The 26092-nt window shown below is 28.9% G+C and overlaps 2 non-coding genes across 2 annotated transcripts; both read right to left on the bottom strand.

The window, feature by feature from the left end:
* Positions 1 to 23123: 23123 nt before the first annotated feature.
* Positions 23124 to 23194, bottom strand: TRNAG-GCC (transfer RNA glycine (anticodon GCC)). Its single transcript has one exon. It is a non-coding gene; the product is annotated as a tRNA-Gly (tRNA).
* A 6-nt stretch (positions 23195 to 23200) lies between these two features.
* Positions 23201 to 23272, bottom strand: TRNAD-GUC (transfer RNA aspartic acid (anticodon GUC)). Its single transcript has one exon. It is a non-coding gene; the product is annotated as a tRNA-Asp (tRNA).
* Between the last annotated feature and the right edge of the window lie 2820 nt (positions 23273 to 26092).

Here is a 26092-nt window from a genome sequence, read left to right on the forward strand (position 1 = left end):
GAAAGTAGAATGTTATCTTGTCTAGATGTTGTTTCTTTTATAAAGAAGGTTTTCATCTTGATTTTGATAGATATCATCGATGAAAAGCCTCCACTACCTTTGTTGCATTTGCAAGATTTTTTATTGGCTCCTATATGCGTTCACTAATATCATATCCTCACCAATAGACAAGATATTCTAATTTATTTTGGCGCCGCCTTGAATCTAAGACTTCTTCTACTTCAAACTCTTCATTATTGTCCACTTCTATAGGAGGAGGTGGAGCTTGTCATCTTCTTGGTATGTCTACTATCTTGTATGGTTCAAGAAGAGACACGTGGAATACTGGATGGATTTTCATTGACTCCGGTAGATGTAAATGATATGGAACTGGATTGATTTCTGCAGAAATAAAAAATGGTCCAAGTCTTCGATAGTCCAACTTGTCACAAGGACAAGTGGTCTTGATATTATGACGAAGTAGCCATACCTTATCACCCAAGAAGAATGGTGGTTGTTCCTTTCGATAGACATCCACATTGACCTTTTGTTGTTCTTAAGCCTCTTTTAATTGCGCCTTCATCATTGCATGTAGCTCTGATAAATGAATCGCCAAATCTTTCACAGTAGGATTATCAACTTTTGAAAAGTCAAAAGTATCAAGTCGTGGATGATAACCATAATTAGCAAAGAAAGGTGTTTGTTTTGTAGAAATATGTACCGTGTTATTGTAAGCAAATTCTACCAATGGCAAAAGAGTTGTTCAATCATCTTGTTGGTAATTAATGGTACATCTTAAATATTGCTCCAAAACTTGATTAACACGCTCCGTTTGTCTATCAGTTTGAGGAAGGAATGTCAAAGATAGTTTTATATCCACTTTAAGAATCTTGAAAAGAGTTCGCCAAAATCTTAATACAAATTGAGTTCCCCTATCTGATATAATATCCTTGGGTAATCCATGATAGCAATAGATATTGTCAAGAAAGAGCTTAGCTGTTTCTTCACCTATGATAGATTTTGTACATGGTACAAAATGTGCCATCTTAGTAAAACGATCTACTATCACGAATATAAAGTCATAAGAACCTGAGATTGGAAGATCCGTGATGAAGTCCATAGAAACAAAAGACCATGGTTGTTCTGGAATGGATAATGGCTGAAGAAGTCCAAAAAGTCGATGACGAGGAATTTTTGATCTTGAGCAAAAATCACATGATTGTACAAAATCTTTAACTGCCTTCCACATTTGAGGCCACCAAAAATCCTTAGATATCAGCTCCAAAGTCTTATTATATCTAAAATATCCTGCTGCTGGAAAGTCGTGACGAGCTTGAAGAATACGTAAACATGCTTCTCTTTTTGGAACATATAGGCATCCTTCGAAATAGAGTAGGTTGTTCTTGAATTTAATTTTAGAGGGATCATGAGATTTAGAAGAATTATTCTTGATATCATAAACAAGAGGGTCTAAAGACATACTTAACTGGACTTGCTTAAGAAAAGTTAAATCAACAATCAATATTGATTTTATTGCTCGAAGATGAAATTGCTCCGGCTTCAAGAAAACCGTTCTTTATTGCTCAAAAGCTGCATCTCCTTCTTTTAGTATAAGATAAGAACGTCTAGACAAGGCATCAGACAAACCTTATTGTTTTCTTGGCTGATAAGTGATGATGAACTTGAATCTTGATAAAGACATGCTCCAACGAGCTTGGCGACGATTTAATACGCGTGCTGACATAAAATACTCGAGGTTCTTGTGATCCATATATATGGTGACTGGAACGGAAGCGCCTTCTAGATAATAATGCCATTCTTGAAAAGAATCCATGATTACAAGAAGTTCTTTGTCGTAGATCTCATAATTGATTTCTACCGTTGAGAATTTTCTTGAATAAAAAGCTACTGCATGAAGTTTGTCATCCGTTCCCATTTGTGATAAAACTACACCCAGAGCAAAGTCTGATGCATCTGTTTCCATAAAGAATGCTTTGGAAAAATCAACACGATACAAGATTGGTACAGAAACAAACGTTGTCTTCAAAGATTCAAAAACAACTTCTGCTTCTTGATTCCATTGGAGTTTGTCTTTACAAGTCAAACGTGTAAGTGGAGCTGCAACTCGAGAAAAGTCCTTGATGAAGATTCGATAGAAGTTGGTAAATCCCAAAAAATATTAGATATCTCTTATCATTTTTGGGATCTTTCAATCTATAATAGCTTAAACTTTCTTAGGATCCATCATAAGTCCATCATTTGAAATGATGTAACCTAAGAAATCGACTTGAGTAGTATGGAATACACACTTTTTTATCTTGGGATAGAGTCCTGCATCTCTTAATTTTTGTAACACACGACGAACATGAAGTTCATGTTCTTCTGGATTCTTAGAATAGATCAAGATGTCGTCTAGATAATAGACCACAAAATTGTCCAAAAACTCTTGAAAAATATCATTCATTAGATGTTGAAAAGTTATTGGTGCATTTGTAAGTCCAAAAGGTATGACATTGTATTCAAAATATCCATACCTAGTTCGAAACGCAGTCTTCCATTCATCTCTTTCTTTGATGTGTACTAGATTGTATGCTCCCCAGAGATCTATTTTTGTATAGATTTTAGCTTGATTCAGCTGATCAAGAAGTTCAAATATTAAAGGTAGTGGATACTTGTTCTTGATAGTAATCTTGTTGAGTCCTTGATAATCAACACACATCCGCAATGATCTATCTTTTTTCTTCACAAATAGAATTGGAGCTCCTGCCGGAGATTTAGAATTGCGTATGAAATTCTTAGCTAGATTTTCTTCAATATACTCCTTGAATTCAGTCAACTCATTTTGTGATAAACTGTAGATTGGTCTGAATGGCAGTTGTGCTCCTTCTTGAAGGTCAATTGAGCAATCATAGGAATGATGTTCTAAGAGTGTATCCACATTCTTTTTTTTGAATACATCTTAAAATTCTTGATATTGGCTTGGAATGCCACTTGAAATCTTTTCACTAGTAGAAACAGGTGTGGCATAAATAATATATGGTGATTCTTTCATGGCAGCATGTAAGAAAGCTTTTGCACCTATAAATATGGATTTAATTGAACTCGACTTATGACTCTCTACTTGATTAAGTACACTGTTAGTTATACTTTTAGAGAAAGTAAGAGTTCGGGAAATCCAATCTATTTGAGGGTTGTAATTTTCTAACCATGATAAATCTAAAATGATTGGATTAGAGAGAGATCTAATCATATTAAATAATACAAAGCTATTATGACTATTGATTATTACTTCTATAGGAAGGGTTTCATGAATAATATCTCCAGAAGACAATGGACGACCATCTATGACTTCTACATGAACAAGTTTAGTTTTCTTTACTAAAGATATGCTATGTCTTTTAATAAATTCTTCATCTAAGAAACACGCCGAGGCTCCTGAATCTAACAAGGCAGAAGCTTTGTAATATTTAGGTCCTAAAATAATATTTAATGTAAAACAAGGAGAGGGCTCTGAGGAGAGAATAGGACATTTACTAGATGTTGTGTAAGGTTCCAGTCGCACGGTCCCTATTGTAGTTGGACAAACTCGTTTTCTGACATATTGTCTTCTTTCATAGCCATACTCCTCATTTTGTGATTGCGTCGTTTCTTTGAACAATGTTGAGCAGTGAGCTTTGGTTCTCCACAATATAAACATAATCCTTCTTGACGACGACGAGTCTTTTTTTGCTCAGTAAGAGGTTTGAAACGTACTGCATCAATTTACATATCCTCTACTTTCGAATGTATGTATTGAAGAGATGTTGGTGTTGCCATTGATTTATAGTAACGTTGAGGTTGGTTCCCTGATCGAAATTCTAAAAGGTGATTGTCGCACTTCACAACAAAGTCAATTGCTTGACTCAATGTTTGAGGATCAGATAAGTTGAGCATTAATTTTTTTACTTCATATTGTAATCCGTAGAGAAATTGGCTAATAAGTGCAGCATCATCCCACTTGATATCAGTTGCAAGTTGTCAAAATTGTAAAGCATACAACGTTACTGATCGATTGTGTTGCCGTAAAATATGGATCTTATTGGTTGCAATACGAATTGCATCATGTTCTCCATACATGGATCAAAATTCCACCAAAAAAGCCTCTAGATTATCTAATATTGGATCTCGTTGTTCAAGAAAAGATAAAAACCACGATAGTATTGAACTTGAAAGAAGCGTACCAATGAATCTAACTTGCGATCCTCGAGTTGGATAGCTTTGGGATTGAAGTTCAATCACAAGTTACACTTGATTAATAAATCCTTGAAACTTCGATCTGGTGCCATCAAACTTCTTGAGTAGGGTAATTTTTGGTTCTCTAACACTAGAAAGGCGTTCCACCATAGGAGAAAGGACATGATTTGGTGCAGATGTTGAAGCAGCTCCAATCATTTCTATATCTTCACTTCCTACGAATCTTATTGCTCCTTGTGGTGGTAAATTGAGTTGATACATCGTAAGTATTAACTCTCTCAATTGCTCTTGCATTTGTGCCATTGCACTCTTCATTTCAACAAGTTCTCCCATGATAACACTTAGAAAAGAGAAGATGTCTAATATCGCTTAAGACAAATAGAAGAGAAGACTTGAGAACAAAGAAAATACTAAGGACTAAATACTTTGATAACAAAGTCAATTAAAGATACCTATGAAGTCAAAGCAGCATCTATGAAGCTTCTAGGAAGCTTTCATATTAAATACTATAGAATTAATTTACTTCCACCTATTTGTATATGTAATTACTAGCTTACATGAATATGTCCGTGACACCGAGTTATTATACAATCTCTCTTAAGTTCAAATGAATCAAAAGTAGAAACTAGTTATAGAAGGTCTAAAAGAAATTTTAAAATCACCACCATTTTTGAAGCAAGTTGTCTATGATTGTGGTAGATCAATTAATGTTACTATTGACACAAGTCTAATTGCTATTGGTTGAGCTATTGGCCAAAATGATCAAAAAAAAAAAAGATTTTTCATTAGATTTGAAGTAAAAATTTTCAAAAATAGATAAAGAAAAAATCCATAAGATAGAACTTTTGAAAGTACCCACAACTATAAAGGTAGACAAAAATTACTTAATTGGAATAAATGTGGTACTGAAAATTGATTGCTTACCATTGTCAAGTATAATTGCTAATTTTTCTTTTATGATATTACTATATTAAGGTCAATAGCCTACATTAGATCATTCAATCTTATATTAGCATATATTTTTGGTAAGAAGAATATTATAGTAGATATGCTATTGAGAGCTAGATATATTTGTGAAGAAAAAAAAAAAAACACAAGAGATTGATGAAGATGATGAAGATGAGAATTATAATTATATGTTAGCTACTAATCAAGCAAATACAAGTTCTGAAGTTCATCATTTATGAGAAGATCTTTATAGAGGTAAGTTGAGAGATATTAGTATTTATTTGAATATAATAAAGAAATAAAAGATTAGTCAAATAAGACTTTTAAAGATATCAAATATTAGTCAGATAATTTTGACAAATAATTTCTCTTAGAAGAAGCCAAAAAAAAAGAATGGAGTACTATTGAGAGTGGTAGATGATGCAAAAACTGAGAACTAAGTTTTCAAGGAATTTCATGATATACTTTAAGCAAGCCACAAAAGAATTTAGGTTACCTATTATAAGATTAAGTAGTGATATTGATAGAAGGATCTCTACAAAGATATAAAAGATTTTGTGGCTTATTTTATTGAATGCCAATTGTAATCTAAAGTCAAATTTAGAAACAAATTGTATCCTATCTATTCACTTGTTATACATTTTGAACAGATGATTGACTTTGTAGTTATGCCATTGGAATTATAGAACATGAAATATCTTTTTTTGGTGAAAAAAGAACTTTCAAATTATATTAAAGATAAAACTTTGAGAACCAAGATCATAAATAAGATCTATATATTCATCTTAGAAGATATATTTAATAAATATGATAGCATTGGAAAAATGAAGATTGATTGAAAAAAATTGGATGCAATAGAAGCCAAAAATATTTTTAAAGATATGATGTGAAGTTGAAATTGACAACAGCTTATAATCCTAAGACTAATGGTAAGAGTGAGAGAAGATATCCTCTTATTATAAATGCTCTTGTCAAGACTTACAAAGATAAGCCAAAGTAGTAGCTAAGACTTCTTTCATTTGATTTATGTATAGATAAAATCATTCATAGGATTATTATTGGATATATGCCTATTGAATTGATATTAGGTCAAAAGCCAATTATTTCTATAGAAGATTATGTGCCTACTTAGATGTTGTTGGATTGAAAAAATCACATCACAACAAAGAGATTATTAAAATTTTGAATTTATCAACTTAAAAGATTGCCTAAAGATTAAGAGATTGCATTAAAAAAATTAAAAGTTTCTAAGTTGAGTAACAAAGAGAGGTTTTAAGAAATTTACCATTTAAAATCCAAATCAATTAAAATTGAAGATTAAATATTAGTATTCAATAATAATTTAAAGCATCATTATAGCATTCTTAGAAAGTTTATTCAAAGATGGTTTGGTTCATGTGTGGTGGTAATAATATATAATAATGCCACCTATTTTTTTTGTAAGTTGGATGGCATAAGTCTGAAGATAATTGTGGCTAAAAAATAAATAAAAACATTTAAGAAAAAAAATTATAATTTTGATTCAAATGATCTTAGAAATTTTGAGAATCTAGATCTATATCAAGCATAAAATATAAAGGCATTTGAAGAAAATGAAGATATTTAGAATGGTACATGCCAAAGGATGTACAAGTTTGAAGGGAATAGATGTTATGCTAAAAAATAATATAATATATAAGAATAATATAAAATATTATAAAAATTTGGATTTGAAATTTTAAGAAATTTTTCCCTTGTTAATAAGCTCTCCAAAAAGCTCACACTCGCTTTGAAAAGAGTTACTATGAAACATCAATGTTGTATTTTGTAAAGTTTGCTTCAAAATGCACTGAGCACTTAGTTGTAGAAAAAAATAGAACTTGCAATAAGAAGATCTTAACAACTTCAATAAAATCCTAAATAAATTTTAATAAAATTTTAATAATATTAATTAATATTTAATTAAATTCTAAAAAAATATTATAGAACTTATAAAAAAAATATAAAGAAAATTTAAAAATATATATATATATATATATAAGTCCTAAAGAAATATTAAAAAAATCTTTAAAAATAACAAAAATAAAAATTTTAATTGAATCCTAATAAAATCATAAGACAAACTTTAATCAAATCTTATTGAAAACTTAGATCAAATCTTAATCAAATCCTAAATCTTCATCAAATCTTATATTAAATCTTAATGAAATCTCAATGAATTTTTACCAAGTCCTAAAAAAACTTTAAAAAAATTCTAAGTAAATTCCAAATCTTAGATTAAAACTAACCAAATTTTAAATTCTAAATAAATTCTTAAAAAATCCTACAATAAATTGAAATCTCAACAATTAATAATTAGATCATTAATTTCAACTCAAAAGAATTTTATTTTTTAATAACTCAATTGAAAATAATCATAAAATAAATAAGATCAATTGCATTTACTAATTGAGAGAAATGTTAGATAATCTATTTAGATGTTAGATAGCTTTCTTTTCCAACCTTGATGCTTAGCTCCCAATGCATATATCTTTTTTTTTAAAAATTTGAATTACTCTCAAAATTCCCACATATGTTGAAAATCAAGTCTATTATCTATATAAAGAAATTCATTTCAATCCAACTTGTAGATTATTGATGATCTTAAAAACTCTCATTGATCCTCAAACTCTAATTTTTGAGACCTCAACCAACTTGAACTTCAATAATCTTCTACATAACCATTTTTGATAAAGAAGAGTTAGTTGTTATGTATTAACATAATTTTTTTTTTTTTTTTTTTTATAAAATATATTATAAAGAATTTTAAAAAGTGAGATTTTGTATATATAATAATTGAATAGCTCTCTAAAGGGCCATCATATGCTCAAATCTTATTAATTATAGAGCTATGGCATCACTTGAATAAAGAAGACTATTAGCTCCAACATACTATCAAAAGCGAGCATATACAAATGAGATAATGGAATTTATTTGAATAAAAAGGTGTATTTGATCATATCTATTTGTAACTAGAAACTTTGTATTTTCTTGAAGTAAACTCTTTCACTCCAATTTCAGGATATAAAGAGTTTGCCTCAAGAAAGTACTAGGTTTTTGGCTACGACCTAATTCTTAATCAAGTCTAAGATATTAAAGTTCTAATTATATATATATATATATATATATATATATATATATATATTCTTTTAGAAAAATTAAATTAATACATAACCTAAGTACAAAATAAAAAAGACATCCAAATATATGATAAAATATCTTAAAACCTTTTATATCCTTGTGGAAATTTATTCTCAAACTTCAATAGTTCAAATCTTACGATTGGACTATCTAAACAAACTTAAATTTTACATGAAATATTGGTATACTTTCAAAAACTACCAAAACAAATTTCAATAGCAAATTCATCACGGATCTTGAGATATAACCAAAATCCTAATAGTAGCTTCAAAACCCTTCCTTATATATACCTACATGTAATTTTCTTCATATCTCACAAATTAAGAATTCAAATACTATAAAACTTTGATCTATAGCTTTATAACCTAATAATATAATTTTATAGAAATTTTGAGACAAAAATTCATCTAATAGCTAAAGATATGGCTCCAACCATTCCTATGAACAAAACAACTCACTTATTGTCTTTGAATTACATATTTTGTCTTCAACTCTCAATAACTCCTTCATCTAAACTTATAATTCATCAAATAGTATATGAAAAGTATAGCCAAAAAAGTGTTCTCTCCAATCCTAGTTGCTGATCCTTCACTGCTTCCTGTAAGCATATGTTATGCTCCAAAGAGTAACAATAGATACAAAATTGACACCTTAACTTTGACTGTCAATAACTCCTTCATAAAAACTCCAAATCACACAAAATTTGCATCCAAATCGTATCCAAAAACTTAAAACTTCTGATCCTAGTTTTCAAAACTCAAATGACTTTAAAAAAAAAAAAAAAAACCCTAATCCCTAATAAGATCTCAGGCAGCCTCATTAAAGCCTATTGGGCATGACATTCGACCAATAGGAATGAAGATCTTCACCCCTTGCCTTCATCCAAACATACCTTACTTTCATCCTTCTCAAGAAGCCTCTTAATAGTTTAGACTTTTATCTTAAGACTCCAATCTTCTCTTAAGCTTTATACTAAATATCTAAATCCTACATAATATAAATACTATAATCAAAATAGATAAACCTCCAAGTAAATTTTTTTATATCAACTCTCTTTAAATTTACTTACTAACTACTTTAATCCACATCAAGACTTACAAATATAATATATATATTAATTAATTTTTATATACTATAAGCAATTACAATATGACATTGGCACTATGTTATTATAAATAAATTTTATCAATAATAAAAAAATTGTCCAATAATCTTAATAATAGTTGATGGTAAATTTTAAATACAACTCTAAAACTTGATTCACCATATTATTTGTACATTAATTTGAAGATAAAAAGTCAAAGATAGTTTTATATCTATTTTTAATATCTTAATAAAGGTTCATTAGAATCTTGATATAATATTAAGAGCTTCAATCTAATATAATATTCTTAAATAATCCATGATAATAATAAATAATCTTAAAAAAATATTTAATTATTTCTTGACTTGTGATAGTATTTGTATATGATACAAAATTGTGCCAACTTAATGAAATGATGTACTATCTCAAATATAAAATTTTAAGAACTTGAGGTTGAAAGATCCATGATAAATTTCCTGGAAATAAATACAATGGTTGTTTTAGAATAGATAATGGTTGAAAAATTCTACAAGTTTAATAAAAAAATATTTTTTGATCTTAAAAAAATATCACATGATTGTAAAATATTTTTAATTATTTTCTATGGTTTAATATATAAAAAATAGTTAAATATTAATTCCAAAGTACTATTGTATCCGAAATATCTTATAATTAAAAAATTATGACAAGCTTAAAGAGTACATAATTTTGCATTACTTTTCAAAAAAAATATAAACATCCTTCAAAATAGAATAGATTTTTCTTTAAATCAAACTTAGAAATAATTTCAAATTTGAATAAATTATTCTTAAATTCATAATTAAGAAGATATAAAAGCATATATATTTGAATTAGATAATAAAAGGTTGAATTAATAGTAAATATTGATTTAATTCCTAAAAAATGAAATTATTTTGAATTTAAAAAAAAAATTAATTAATTAAAAGCTATATTTTTTTCTTTTTTTCTTTTTATATAAGAAAAAATATCTAAAAAAGGCTTGTGATAAATATTATTATTTTCTTAAGAACTAAATGATTTTAAATTCAAATTATAACAAAAAAATATTTTTACAAGCTTTACAATAATTTAATATATATATATTGGCATAAAATAGTTGAAATTCTTATAATTTTTATAAAAAGAGATTAGATTAGAAGTATTTTGTAGATAATGGTGCCACTCCAAAAATAATTTTAAAATTGCAAGAAGCTCTTTGTTGTAGATCTTAGAATTAATCTTGATTATTGAAGTATTTTTTGAACGAAAAACTATAGAGTAAAATTTATTATTTGCTTCTATTTGTGACAATACTACATTCAAGAAAAAATCTAATAGCTCTTTTTTTTATAATACATGCTGTAGAAAAATCAAAACAATATAAGTTTGAAGCTATTATAAAAATTGCCTTCAAAGCTTCAAATAATGCTTTAGATTCTTTAATCTATTTAATTTTTTCTTTATAAATTAAATATGTAAGAGGCATTGCTATTTAAAAAATTTCTTTATAAATATTCAATAATAATTGATAAATCTAAAAAATTATTAAACATTCTTTATTGTTCTTAGTTTCTTTTAATTTGTGATAGTTTTAACTTTTTTTATAATCTATCACAAGACCATCATTTGAAATAATTTATTCTAAGAAGTCAAATTGAATTATATAAAATATACTTTTTTCTATCTTGGCATATAATTGTGCATCTTTAAGTTTTTTTCATACATGATAAATATAAAATTTGTATTTTTTTATATTCTTAAAGTAAATCAAAATAATTTTAAGGTAATAAATGACAAAATCATCTAAAACTTCTTTGAAATAATTATTTTTTACATGTTAAAAAGTAATTGATGTGTTTTTGACTTCAAAAAGTATAATATTATATTCAAAATATCAATACTTGGTTTGAAATGTAATCTTCTATTCATCTCTTTAAATACATACTAAGTTTTATGTTCTTTATAGATAAACTTTTATATAAATCTTTGCTTGATTCAATTAATTAAAATATTCTAATATCAAAGATATAGGGTATTTTATTTTTTAAGGTGATCTTGTTAAATCCTCAATATTCCATACTTATTTATAATAATCCATTTTTTTTCTTTACAAATAAAATAAGAGTTTTAAATAGAGATTTTAAATGGCATATAAAGTTCTTGGCAAGGTTCTTATCAATATTTTTTAAGTAATATTAATTCATTTTATAATAAGCTATAGATTAATCCAAATGGAAGTTGAATTCTTTCTTGAAGACCAATTAAGCAATCATAGGGACTATTCTATGAAAGAATATTCGTACTTTTTTCTAAAAAATATCATAATAATTCTTATAGTGGCTCAAAATATTGCTTGAAGTCTTTTTACGATCAACAATAGGTATGTCATAAATAGTAAAAGATAATTTATTTTATAAAATAAGCATAAAAGTACTTATATTTATAATAAGAATTTGGATGTATCAAAATTTTGGCTTTTTATTTGAATAACATAACTAAAGATTATGCTATTAGAAAAATTTAGATTATAAGAAATCTAATCAATTTAAGAATTATATTTTTTTTAACCATGAAAAATCTATAATAACAAGATTGGAGAGAGATCTAACAACATTAAATATTACTAAGCTAACATGACCAATATTTACCTCTTTTATAGAAATAGTTTCATAGATAACACCTCTATGATACATTTATTGTTTTGGAATTCAAAAGCATATATAATATCTAATTATGATCTTTGTTGCAAGGCAAAAATTTGATCTTTATTATATTTTTTCAATAATTTTTTTTCATATATAGCCATAAATAATTTCAAAAATGAATTTAGATTATATAAGAGTTAAGAATGTTTTTCTATGAAAGCTATAAACTAAAAGAGAATACTTTCAAATACAAGTATGCTTATGATTTTAACTTAAGTAAATCCATTAAGATATTAAAAAAGATATAATTTCAAATAAAAATTTATTAATTATTCTATCAATCTTCTTTGGTATTGTTTTATAATATAAATTTATTTTAAAAGATAAAAATATTGATTCTATTATAAAAAAACCTTAAATAAAAATATAATAAAAAAAAAATTAAAAAAAAATATAGTAGAAATCTTTAAAATTATTAATGTTTTTTTGTAAAAAAATTTTACTTGGTTTGTATGGCCATGAATAAGACAAAAAAAAGATAGAATAGAATAATAAATGATACAAATGTCTTTAAGAAAGGAATGTAATTTGTAGAAAAATATTTATTTAATAAACTAAGAAGTAATATCCAAAGAGTACCGTTTATGAATTAAAATTGAAATCAGGCCCAAAGGCACAAAACATCACACCTATGGCAATTTTAAGATTCTTTGGTTGATCAAAGAAAGGCATTTAAGAGCACAAAAGAGAGATATTTTTAAGGCATTAGTTTTGAGTGATTTGAGTTTTTAATTACTTTATAAAAGTTTTACAAATTTATGGTTGTTTTGAGGTGATTCTAGTTATTTGAAAAATATAAAGGATTTATACTATGAAGCATTTTGTGAGATTTGTAGTGGATCTACAAATGAAAATTTGTAGATTTTTAATTTTTTTCTTTTATAAATATTTTTATTCTAAGCTCAATCGAATGATTAATCTTAAGGTTATTGAAACTTAAGTGGATTTAAATCTCAAAAATTGGAATTTGAAAGCTCAATGAAGGTTTCTTAGCTTTACACTTATTTTCTTGTTAGATTGAATTAAAATTTAGAAAACTAGTGGCCAATTTGATTTCCAAAATTTCTGCAAAACTTAAGAGCTATTAATTAATAAAATCAAGAAATATTGGCACTAAGACATTGGCATCAAGGTTGGAAAAGAAGGCTTACTGATATCCAAGTTGATTACAATGTTTATTATTGATTTGAAAAGATCAATCTTTTTAAAAATTGTTGTTCTTATTTTAATTGAAAAATTAAGAAGTGTACAAAATTTGAATTGAAACCAACAATTAAATTATAAGTAATTAAGGTTTTAACTTTCTATAAGATTTGATGAAGATTTAATTGAGGTTTGTTTAAATTTTGGTTAGAATATTTTTAGAATTATTTGAGATTTTATTAAGAATTTATTAAAATTTATTTAAGATTATATTAAGATTAAATTAGAATTTGGTTAGAATTTATTTTAGGTTCTTTTAGGATTTTTTTATAATATTTTTTTAGAATTTTTTTATTATTTATTAAAGATTATTATTTTAGAATTTTTTAGGATTTTTATTTTATCTTCAGTTTTTCTATTTTAAACATTTCTCTAATATTTTTTTTAGTATTTATTTAGAATTATTTTATTATTTTAATAGGATTTATTTTTTTAGTATTTTTTAAAGATTTATTTATAATTTCTTTAAGTTTCTTTTATGATCTTATTTTTTAAAAAATTATAAGATGTTTTTAAAATTGATTAAGATTTAAATAGGATAATTAAAGATTATTTGGAATTTATTTAAGTTTCGAATGTGATTGTTAGCATCTTTGTTGTTGCAATTTCTAATTTACTTTTTGCAATTAAGAACCTTCATGTATTTACAAGGAAGACAACACATTCAACAACACTTGCATATTAATCCTTCTTTCTGTAATACTTGTAGGAGCAAGATTTTTCAAATTCATTTGTGTTATTGATTTACTTACTTCTCCTAATTTCTCAATTTTTTTACGTAGATATTAAATTTCATTGTTGTTTTCTTTTTGTAAGTGTAAGAATAGTACTTTTATATTTGATATTGATAATATCTAAAATTTCTATTCTAAAAATAATGATAAATTTATAAAATTTGTAATATTTTCAAATCTATTTTTACTTCTATCGAGTTTAACATCCAAAAATATTCTTTCTATTTCTATAATAGAAGATTTTAAAAAAAAAATCATTAGGCAAATTAGAAGAGAGAAATTTTCAACTTCTTGTATTAAATGAAAATTTCTAAAAATAAAGGTAGTTTATACTTTTTAAAGAAATAAATTAATGTTAGAAAATAAAAAATATTAGTTTAAAGATAAATAGTCTACAACCTTTTAAACATAATAAAAAAAGTGAAATAATTTATTTACTTTTAAAAAAAAATAAGAATAGTGAATAATAATTCTTCTTAAATTTTTAAAGGTAAGAATTACAAAGAACTAAAGAGTCAATACATTCTTATATCACAAGAAAGTAGTAGATAATCAATAAAAGAAGGTATAATATTAAGTCTAGAATGGGTATTGTCAAAAACAAAAAAGACTAAAGAATCTTGAAACACAACAAAAAACAAGAAAGGCATTGACAAAAGTAAAGAAGTTGTTTTATAAAACCTCTAACATGTGTCTAGCTTGTCCAAAAATATTTGTATATATGTGCCACTTGGCCAACTTGTATTACAATTCACCAACATATGTGGCATATAGATAATTTTTTGGCCAAGTTTTTAACCTATCAATTACTTAAAAATATGTATAAAGTCAAATTTGTATCTACAAAACTTTTAAAAAGCTTTTCTAAAAGAAATTATTAAATTTATTTACATTTATATACTTCTATTTAAAATTATTAATCTAGATAATATATATACTTACAATATTTGCACTTCAAGTAAAGAAATAATTCTAACTTACAATAATTTTGCAAAGATTGTAACTGTTTAAGCATTAAAAAGTAACTTATTATTGCAAACATCTACAACATAATAGAGTGGTCGAATATAAAATAAAAATTAGTAAAAGCAAAAAAACCAATTTTTTTCAAATCTTTGTAAAAAGAATCATCAAATTCAATAAATTACATCTTTGAAAAATTTCACACAAAGATATTTAACAATAATAAATTATTTTTAAAGAATTCGTGATAAAATTATTAAATTTTATTGATTATAGAATCATAGATAGTAGAGCTAAAGTATATTTATAAAAGAAAAATAAAAATAAACCAAAAAATCAAATCAATTCAAGCCATACTAGTGGAATACAATAAGGCATCTAAAGCCTATAGATGCTACTTTTTGATAACCAAGAAAGTTCTAAATTCTAAACATATATTTATAGAAAAACCAAATTTCAAAAAATCAAAGATTTTAAAACATCATGCTCTATAAACAACATCATAATTCCATATTCTATATAAATACTTAAACTACAAAAGTTCTTTAAATAAATATCTATATAGAATATATAAATAAATTTTGTGATAAGTTACTGGTTGATTATTGACAACGTTGAGAATTAGACTTATGGTTAGGCAGTTTAGTTGGTAACAATAGGTTGTTAGTGGAAGAAAGGGTTAAGAACTCAAAGGTTCATAACCTTTGGAATCTGCTGGCCGACGGTCCATCTTTTGGTAGGATAAAGAGGTTGAAAAAAGGAACATCGGGGCCAGACTGTGAGAGTGGTAAGTCAGGATAAGTTTGGTGCCTCCTCTTTGTTTTTTTTGCTTTTAATATTTGCTTATGAAGAATTATGATTGAGAGAAGTATTATTGAAATTGTGATTAGAATATTGTGGAATATGACTTTGGACTGACCGTTTTGGAGAAAATCTGTGACCTTGAGAATTGAGATTATCCAATTGTATTGTACTAAGTGAAGATATTGAATTGTGTGTAATAGATTGAGAAACTGAATATAATAAGTAAGCTAGAGATCAGTAATTGAATATATATAAACCGCAAAGAAAGTAAGTAGGAGATGAACTGATAAGAATATGGAAGTATTATTGAATTGATAGTCGTAGAATAGATTAAGTGTTGAATTAAGATGAAAGTAGTAAGCCTTGGTGTTTTGTAGTTTGATAATTGATTTCAGATAGCTAGAATACAGTCAATTGTGACAATAACAGATCCAATTTATATAACCAGTCTTTCCCCGTGTTCGAATCCACCTCTATTAGTTCAATTGCTTTGGTATATTGAAGCTTGAACATAATAAGAATAACATTTTGGCACTGTTGCCGAGGAAATGATAATAATATGAAATGTTAGAAATTGATCGTATGGGAGATGGAATTATATGTTGAATGAGAACGTGAGAAGAACCAGTTTTAGGGTTACAAATATGTGAGTTATAATTCAAGATAGTATTGATTTTGTAAAGAAGAATGAAAGATTATGAGTGATAATCGTGAAGGGGAGGATTATCAAAGAATTAATCGACAAGCAAAAGAAAGACAAGAGCAATTACGCATAAGAAATCTCCTATAAAAACAATAAAAAAAGAATTGTAGGTCCAAGTAAAACCAAAGGAAAAAAAATTCAAATTCAAATAGTAAAGAAACCAATGATAACACCAATGGTCACAAAAGTGCCAGAAATACCAATTGTGGTACAAATGGGAGCTGTAGGAGACCGCACTACAAGTATGGCACCATTACCTACTTTTAGTGGTTGGCCGGGCTTTGATCCTGATCACCATATATCTCAATTCTTGATAGCCTACGTGGCTAATAATGGTAGAACTAAAGACATTTGGTTGAGATGGTTGCCAGCAACTTTAAAAGATATAGCTTTTGAATGGCATAATGGGTAACCAGTGGATAGGTTTCCCAATTAGGAGGCCTTAAGGAATGCCTTCTTAACCCATTTTAGACCAATTGGATTTGAAGATCGACTTAGAGAAAGTTTTATGAATAGCAGGATGTTTGCGGAGGAATCAATAGAGTCCTATTATGGCCGAATCATGGATATACTTTGTAAATGGTCAAATAATCAAATGTCAAATGCGTTTATATTATCGATATTAATCAATGGTTTGCATCCACCAAATTTAAAATTTTTTGTAAAAGAGGCTTGATCAGCTATGGTAGAAGCATCGTTGACATGAGCAAAGGTGTGAGAAGAATGTCATTATGACCAATTGTTAACAATGGGGGTCACGATGATTCCAAGTTCAAGAAGCCAACAAATATAACTGAAAAATAAGTCGATGGATAGTTATCGACAAATGGCTGACTCTAACATGAAGAATGTTATATTACAAAAATCAATTAATGCTACCCCACTCCAAGCAATAGTGCCAATAACAATGATACCTTATTTTACATCGCCAACCTATCAACAATTAGAGTTGTTCACAAATGCGACTGTTAAAGATCCAAATGAAGCCTTGTTATTAAATCTAACAAAGAAAATAGAAGAATTAGCCATAAATTTGGTTAAAGACAAGGAGAAACGACATAAGCCTTCTAATATGAAACCTAATGTATGGTGTAATAATTGTAAGGGACAAGGTCATTTTGATACAGAATATCTATCACCCAAACAAATGGGTGTTCAATGTACATTTTGTGGAAGAAAGCACCTTACCCAAAACTGATGGCATTTACAAAGGCAACAACTATTCAATAACCAGACATTAATATAGCCAACTCAATGGTATGTTAATCAAGTAAAAACTAGAAATATAGGTGGTTGGAATAGTAATCGCCCAAATCGACTTAATCGTAGCTTTGGAAATTTTCAATATACTAATAATAATCTGATTTATGGAACAAATATGTAGAACGGTGGAAATAATCAAGAGGATAATCCCAAACTATACCAATTCAGCAGTCTAATTTTCGACCATTAGCAACTAGTCAGCCAAGATCATTTACTATGGCTACTTGGAATTGGCATAGTAGATATATTCCACTGGAGACTCCAAGTATACCTGACGGTATTGGCCGAAAACTACTACGTTGCTACCGGTGCCGATAAATTGGTCATTATGCCAGTGAATGCCCTAATCCAAGATTTATAGACAAATATGCTCCAGTATGTGGAAATTATAAGCAATTGGATCATTTTCATTATCAATGCAATGTTCCATTTAACCCTAATAATCATGATCAGAAGATACAATCGACTGTGTAAATTGTAGAGAAAAAAAATAATAGGGCACAAGAATCACCAGTTCATCAGGTAGAAGTAGTCCAAGCTGTCTATACAAGAAGTCAGGAAAAGAGGAAAGGACCAATTCAACATTTGGATGATCCTGAAGTGAAGGACCAATTGGATCCAATTATGGGGCCATCCAATTCAAGTCCTAACATGGGCTCCTTACTCAGTATAAGACTTGAATCGGTTGTGCACCCCAATGAAGTACCAATTACGGAGGCTTCAATTTCGTATCGAGTTGTTCTGTTCTCTACTTAGATTAAGGAAACGTCCTTTCCGTTGAAAGATCTTCTAAGAAGCGTGAATTCCAAGAAACCAATAACAGCCCAATTGGGAGAACAATCTTACCCATTGAAAGAACCAATTTTACAGGCTCCGTCAAATTTAGTTCTGGTAGCTTTACCAATTTTCAATATAGAAAAAATCAATTTACCTGCATTTGTGTCTAGGACTAGGAAGAAGAAATGGACATTGGGAATTATCACTAATACAGAATCATATGATATTCTAAAAGATTTGGGCACCATAGAGTCCACGATCTCTATGAAGCAACTATTGGCAATAGCACTTGAGTACCAAACTATCTTGAATTTCTTATTAATTTGTCGCAAATCTCGAAATAAAGAAATTTGAGGAATAAGTTTGAATCTCGATCTGAGTGCACAAATGATTGATGTCTCAATTGATAGAGTGTTAGTAACGTGAGTGCAAGTAGACAGAGGATCTAGTATAAATCTTATGAATGCTTCTATAATGGAGGAGTTGGCTTTGGATCACTTATTACCTACTATAGTAGTTTTGAGAATGGCTGACTCCAGTCAAGTTAAACCTATGGATATTTTATGAAGTATTGATACAGTAATTATAAAAATTACCTATAAAATTAATTATATTTTTTTTTTATTGCAAAGCTCTATATTGTCATATTCAATTTTATTGGGGCGACCATGGTTGTATCAAGCTAAAGCTCGAAATGACTGGGGCCGTGGTATATTGACAATTGGAAAAGATAATAATAAAATTGTGCTTCAAATGTACCCTTTTCAATATCATAGAGAAACTCAATTTGCCAATTTAGAATCCACGTCGGATTGTGAAGATGAGTCTACAAAAGAAGAAATTGGTGCACCTGACCCAATTTATAGTGATAGAAGGTAAGTTATTGAGCACACTAGAATGAAATATCAATGTAGGAGACCGGGAGAGTACTTAGTTCCTCCAGATGTTATTCATGATTCTGATCATATGATTGCATATTGGATGAATAGATAGGATGTTAATCATGTTAGTGCTATGGAACTAGATTTGGAAAGTTCTAATTTGTGAGATTTTATGAAAGGTTTTAGAATTGAACAGAACATTATTTTAGAGACTCTTGAAATTTCACAATGTCAACCAATGAATTTAGGTATAGGAGAGGCTCCCCAAATCATTCAGATTTATGACAATATAAAAGGCAAGGAAAAAAAAAAATAGATGGATTACTTCTTAACGCATAAAATTACTTTCACATGGTCATATGTAGATTTGAAAGGAATTCCAGCAGAAGTTTGTGAGCATCGTATCATTTTAGAAGAGAATGCTAAATCGGTACGGTAGAGGCAACATCGCCTTAATCTTAAATATTCCTTCATAATGAAGAAGAAATTAAACAAGCTTCTTGCAATTGGTTTTATTTACCCAGTACCGAATAGTGAGTGGATTTCTCCAATCGTGATTGTGCCGAAAAAGAACGAAAAAATCTGAATTTCTCAAGATTTCTCTAAACTTAATGCGGCCACCAAAAAAGATTACTTTCCATTACCTTTCACGGACAATATGAGTAAACTGTTATCATTATCACCAAGTAGTAAAAGAATAGGAGTGGGGCATCAGTTAAAGTCATTTTGTAGTGTTATTTTGGGTTGGTTGGAGTGCCATTTTCTTGTGTTTCTTCTGTATTTGAGAGTAGTAGCTCTAGTTAAGAATTAATAGTGAGGAGTCGGTTACAAGTGTCAATTGAAGATATTTCAGAATGGATGAGTCAACAGCAGCATCAATTGGAACTTCGGAATGTCCAGATCTTGAAACTGGAAGCTCAAGTCAGTGAATTGGGAGAGTATAATAAAGATCTATCAAACCAATTGAGGAAGGAGTCGATGGACAGATTGGTCGAGGAGGAAGATTTGCATTTAGAACCAAATTTGGTGGAATCTATATTTGATAATGCAGCAAATGATTAATTAGGTGGGCTAGAAGAAATAATAACTTTGTAGAGTTTTATTAAGTAGTTTTTAGATAGGAATCAATTATATGTTTGCGAGGATGCTGCACAATTAGGAATGAGGCTATGTAGAATATGTAAATAAATTTTATGATAAATTACTGGTTGGTTATTGACAACCTTAAGAATTAGACTTATAGTTAGACAGTTTAGTTGGTAACAGTAGGTTGTTAGTGGAATAAAGGGTTAAGAACTCAAAGGTTCATAACCTTTGGAATCTACTTGCCGACGGTCCATCTTTTGGTAGGATAAAGAGGTTGAGAAAAGAAACATCAGGGCGAAACTGTGAGAGTGGTAAGCTAGGGTAAGCTTGATACTACCTCTTTGTTTTCTTTGCTTTTATTATTTGCTTATGAAGAATTGTAATTGAGAGAAGTATTGTTGAAATTGTGATTAGAATATTGTGGAATATGACTTTAGACTGACCATTTTGGAAAAAATTTGTGACCTTAAGAATTGAGATTATCGAATTGTATTGTGTTAAGTGAAGTTATTGAATTCTGTGTGATGAATTGAAAAATTGGATATAATAAATAAGCTAAAGATTAGTAATTGAATATATATAAATCGCAAAGAGAGTAAGTGGGAGATGAATTGATAAGAATATGGAAGTATTGTTGAATTGATAGTTGTAGAATAGATTATGTATTGAATTAAGATGGAAGTAATAAGCCTTAGTATTTTGTAGTTTAATAATTGTTTTCAGATAGCTAGAGTACAGTCAATTATGACACTAACAGACCCAATTCATATGACCAGACTTTTCCCACATTCAAACCCACCTCTATTAGTTCAATTGCTTTGGTATATTGAAGCTTGAATACAATGAGAACAACAATCTATAAAAAACATATAATACTACACTTAATATAGAAACAACTCCAACTTATTTAAAAAATAATTCCAAATCAGTGTGCTTTTCTACCAATTTCAATTATTTATATTCTTACATCAATAATACCAACATTACTAATGCTAACATTAATGAATTATCTACAACTAAGTTTATAAGCTTTGACTAAATAAATATTTGATTCTATTAAAAAAAACACAAATTTTGTCACTTCATTGAAAAATGTTGTAATTTAAAAAGAACAAAGAAGCTATAATGAATTTTAATGTGATTTCTATGTAACTAAATAAAATTCACTATAGAAAATATCAATATTTTTTAATTAGTATGTAAATAAATATATATATTTGTTTATTTATTTATTTATTTATATATAAATAGATATAATATAGACAAGTGAGAACAAAGATAGTTGTTTTCACATGGAGATGGGAACAACAAAATATGTGGTGACAATTATCAAGTAGCCAATGTTTGTATGGCAATACTTGTGCTTGACATAGAATCTATATGAGTGGTTTTTGAATTCATAGCTTTAGCTCCTACACCTATAACTTTATTTTTTGAATTTGCAATGGTAGTTCTATTCATGATTTGACTTTCAAACTAAATACTTAGATCTGGTAAGATTGCTAAGATACCATAATAAAAGAATAATATATATCATATTAATTAGAGGAGTGATATACTTTGTAGTAAGACAAAAGACTTAATAATGATGGCTTTGAAATGGTGGATCTCAATGTAGCCACATTTCTTTCTATGTTATTATAGATGACTTTAACTACACAATATAGAGCATTCTAGCAAAATTCTTTGTCTTATCATAATTTATGCAATATGAATCAAATCTCATTTACTTTGTTCCTTCTTATTTACCACCAGTATCTAATATTGAGGTGTTCACAAGAAAATAGAAGAGAAATACAACATGATTCATACCTTAGAGCTAGAAAAAAAAGTGTTCCATTCAATCCAAGCTCCACAAATGATAAAAACATGCTTTAGCAAAATTATCCTAAGAATAAAAATTCTGTTCTTGGATTTCACCTACCAACATATTCAGTATTGGTTTTGCCTAGTCCACTCCCTTCTTGCTCTCCATATGCAACCAACAAGCAACAAATTAGGCAAAATTAATATTAATGTAAATATTCTGAGATTAGAGTCTAAAATCAGCTTCTAAAAAGGCTACTGCACTAGTTGTGAAATCCAATAATGTTGAGCTAGTATCAACTTCAATTTGAAGCAAATGAACAACACAACAGATTGGATGTGTTACACTAATGTATTAACACCTCCTCTTAGTACATAAATGCTTCTCTACAGCAATCCCATTTAACCTTTGCAAAATCACCCTAGGCCGTTGCCACCCTAGGTGCAAAGTTGAAACCAATTAAAGAAGACCAGCATAGGCAGCCAAGTCCGAGCAAAAATAAACATTCTTAAAAGAGCCAGATATCCATTAAAGGATGCAGGCAAAACTAATGCAACGGTACAAATCTTGGAGAAGATCCAGCGCAGCCCGGCAAGCCTTCGCTCACAGTAAAGGCCTGACAGTAACGGGACGTCAAGGAGACCATGTGGAACCAGTACCAGCTGCACGTCGTACTGAACGATGGGTCCAGTGCAGCGCTCACAAGCCTTCACAGCACCGCATGGTGTGACAAGAGGTTCGCGCGCGCTGTCCGGATGGGCGGATTCGGATGCGGCGGGGGCAAAAGGGAGCGCTGCACCGGCCGGGAATCGAACCCGGGTCTGTACCGTGGCAGGGTACTATTCTACCACTAGACCACCGGTGCAAGGATCGCCGCTGCCGGGGATCGAACCCGGGTCACCCGCGTGACAGGCGGGAATACTTACCACTATACTACAACGACTGCGCCACCGAACACCCCCGAAGGAGCCCCGCGCGCTTGATGTGCCGACGCCCGCTCTCACAACACTCATTCTCTTGCCTCCTCCTGCCCTTTCACCTCCAGCCCGCTCCCTCCACTCTCATCACGTCCACTAAAGTTCCACCCCCCGGCCATCCCTTCGCCCTTCGTTCCCCCAGGCCCCCTCTGCATTGGAAAGATACCCCAAGGTCCATCTCCTGTGCTCAGTCGGACCCACCCTCCTCCAAACCCCAGCCCATCAGGAGTCCTGAGTTCCAAACTCCTGACACAATCTCCACTCTCCTAAGAGTCTACTTAATTGGTCCCCCAACCCTCCCCCCACAGCCACAGGGAAGCTGCCAGTTTCACCCATGCTTGGGTGAAACCCCACCCACCAGGCAATACATCCACACATGCCCTCCACCTCCAAAAACAGAAAGCAGGCACTATGACCCCTGCTATCTGTACTTACAAGGTGACAGCAGTCATTCTGCACATCACTTTATAACTTGCTACAGAGGCCACATCTGTGCTTTTCATCTCCTCGTGCAGCCCCCTTTCTGTCTTGCACCACTCAGCTCCCTCCTCCAATCTCCAACCAATGAATGAGGTGCTCCTTCAATCAAGGCCTACAAATGACATGCAGCCAAAGCTAACTTCTTGCCACCTCTTCTGTTTTGTTTTTCCATCAGTTTTTATTGGACTATTCTTAAGAGCAAACACCACTTGCACTTCTGCAATTGGCATCTCTTCTTTTTCTACCAACACAATGGACCCCAACTTTGCTAATATTTGCCACCCATAGCCATTTCAAAAGTGCTGATTCACTTGTAAAACCAAGTTGGTGTTAATTCCTATGACTACAACAATATATTGAACATTGATGCTTGCATAACAAAAGCTAAATCATCCCACATCAAATTGGCAACAAGTTTTGGTGTACTTTATTTTCGGATGGATGGATAGAATATTTGTAGTATAAATTTGTTATTATGTCATAGCAATTTTATCCAAAAATAAGCCATATACATTGTAGCACCAATGCACATAACTATATCCTAAATTAAACCTAAGCAAAACCAAATTGAATTGTAAATCTTAAACACATCCTTTATTGCTCTATTGTAGATTAAATATTAATTAACTAATAATTGAACTATGGAATTTGATTCAAAATTTGTAAAATTTACAAATATGTTTTTTGCAGAAAGAATAAAAAAATTGAAGGAGATTATATATACATAATAGGCCAAAATCTCTAAATTTTACTCAAGTGTCAAGCAACCTATTTCTCCAATCTTAATGTTGATATTCCACAATCACAAATCTTAATTATATCATTGAATTAGTCTTAAACTTTGAAAACAATTTTAGAATCAAGCTAGCTACTATTCAAAAAAATTATACATCAATTCAATTAGAAGATTGATAGATTTCTTAGAAGCCTCTTCAATCCTCTAATCTCCAATTTATGAGACCATAACCTACAAAAACTTTCATATTCTTTGATATAACTTTTTAATTGACTCTAACTATTTCACACACATTTACAATAAGTTCAATAAAAATTTATCAAATTTTCACCTATAAATATGCTACAAAACTCACAAAATTCTAAACTTTGTAAACATGTTTTTATTTGTTAAAATTTAAATCTACCAAGTACATTAGTTACTTTGAAAACGCCTTAAATTTTCAATATTAATCCAAATGATATGAAACTAATGCTCCAAAATCTCTTTTTTTTTCTACTTTCTAATCCTTTTCTTTGATTTATAAAATAATCTTGAAGTCGCCTTAAGTATGTGGTTTTATACCTCAAGGTCTAATTTTGACTCAAGTTCACAACTAATCCTCTATTAATATCAATTTTGATAATTTCAAGTAATTTTTTACTTATATATATTGTCAATTCTTTCTTGAAGATATCTATAGTATTTTGTTATCTTATTTATTTTGATTTGAGATATTTATGCCTCTATAAATTAAATAGAAGTTCCTTCTATTTAAAAGAACGTTTAGACTAAAATTTTTACTATCTTCTTATCATTTATCTTTATTTTTTTACATATTTTTATTAGGATCTTCTATAATAATATGGATATATATTATATTTTTATCATATAGATGGTTTATCATATAATATCAATCCTCTGTTAACCAATGCATCTTTTGGTATGTGCTTAATAATCCAAATCTTGTTTGATTTTTATTGTTTTTTTATATATCTTCATCCAAATCTTCTTCATCATTTTTGTTATCGAAGTCAAAATCATCTTTTTATCTTAAAAGATTTATGTCTTCAACAAGGTCTTTTATACTTATTTTTGTACATCTTAATTTGAATACCTTCACTCACCAAGATCAAATATCTTTTTTTCCATAATCCAATTGGAATAATAACTAAGTCAACAATCCATTTATAAAAAATAGCCAAAGGATATGTAGAATATTGATCATGTCAATATTATATATTAGAATATGTTTGAAAAAATTTATATGATTTTTCAAATAAAAATATAGCTTCATATATATTTTTCTATCAATATCATTCTTTAAGTTTAGCAAAAGTAATATAAATTTTTCTATGTCCTATCCATAAATTATTATAAAATCTTTTTAATAGTTTTTATTCCACTTCATTATTTTCTAATACTTTTTGTAGCATCTTAATCTCTTTCTTTTGTTTTTTCTATAAGAACCCTTCTTAAAGCATAATTTCATATGTATTTTTTTTAAAAAATTATTTGTATATTAATTTTTTTATTCATAATACTTTTATTTTTAAAAATATCAATAAATTTGCATAAAATTCACCTACAT

This window comes from Physcomitrium patens, chromosome 12 (assembly GCF_059467195.1).
Source record: "Physcomitrium patens ecotype Gransden chromosome 12, ASM5946719v1, whole genome shotgun sequence".
Taxonomy (NCBI): domain Eukaryota; kingdom Viridiplantae; phylum Streptophyta; class Bryopsida; order Funariales; family Funariaceae; genus Physcomitrium; species Physcomitrium patens.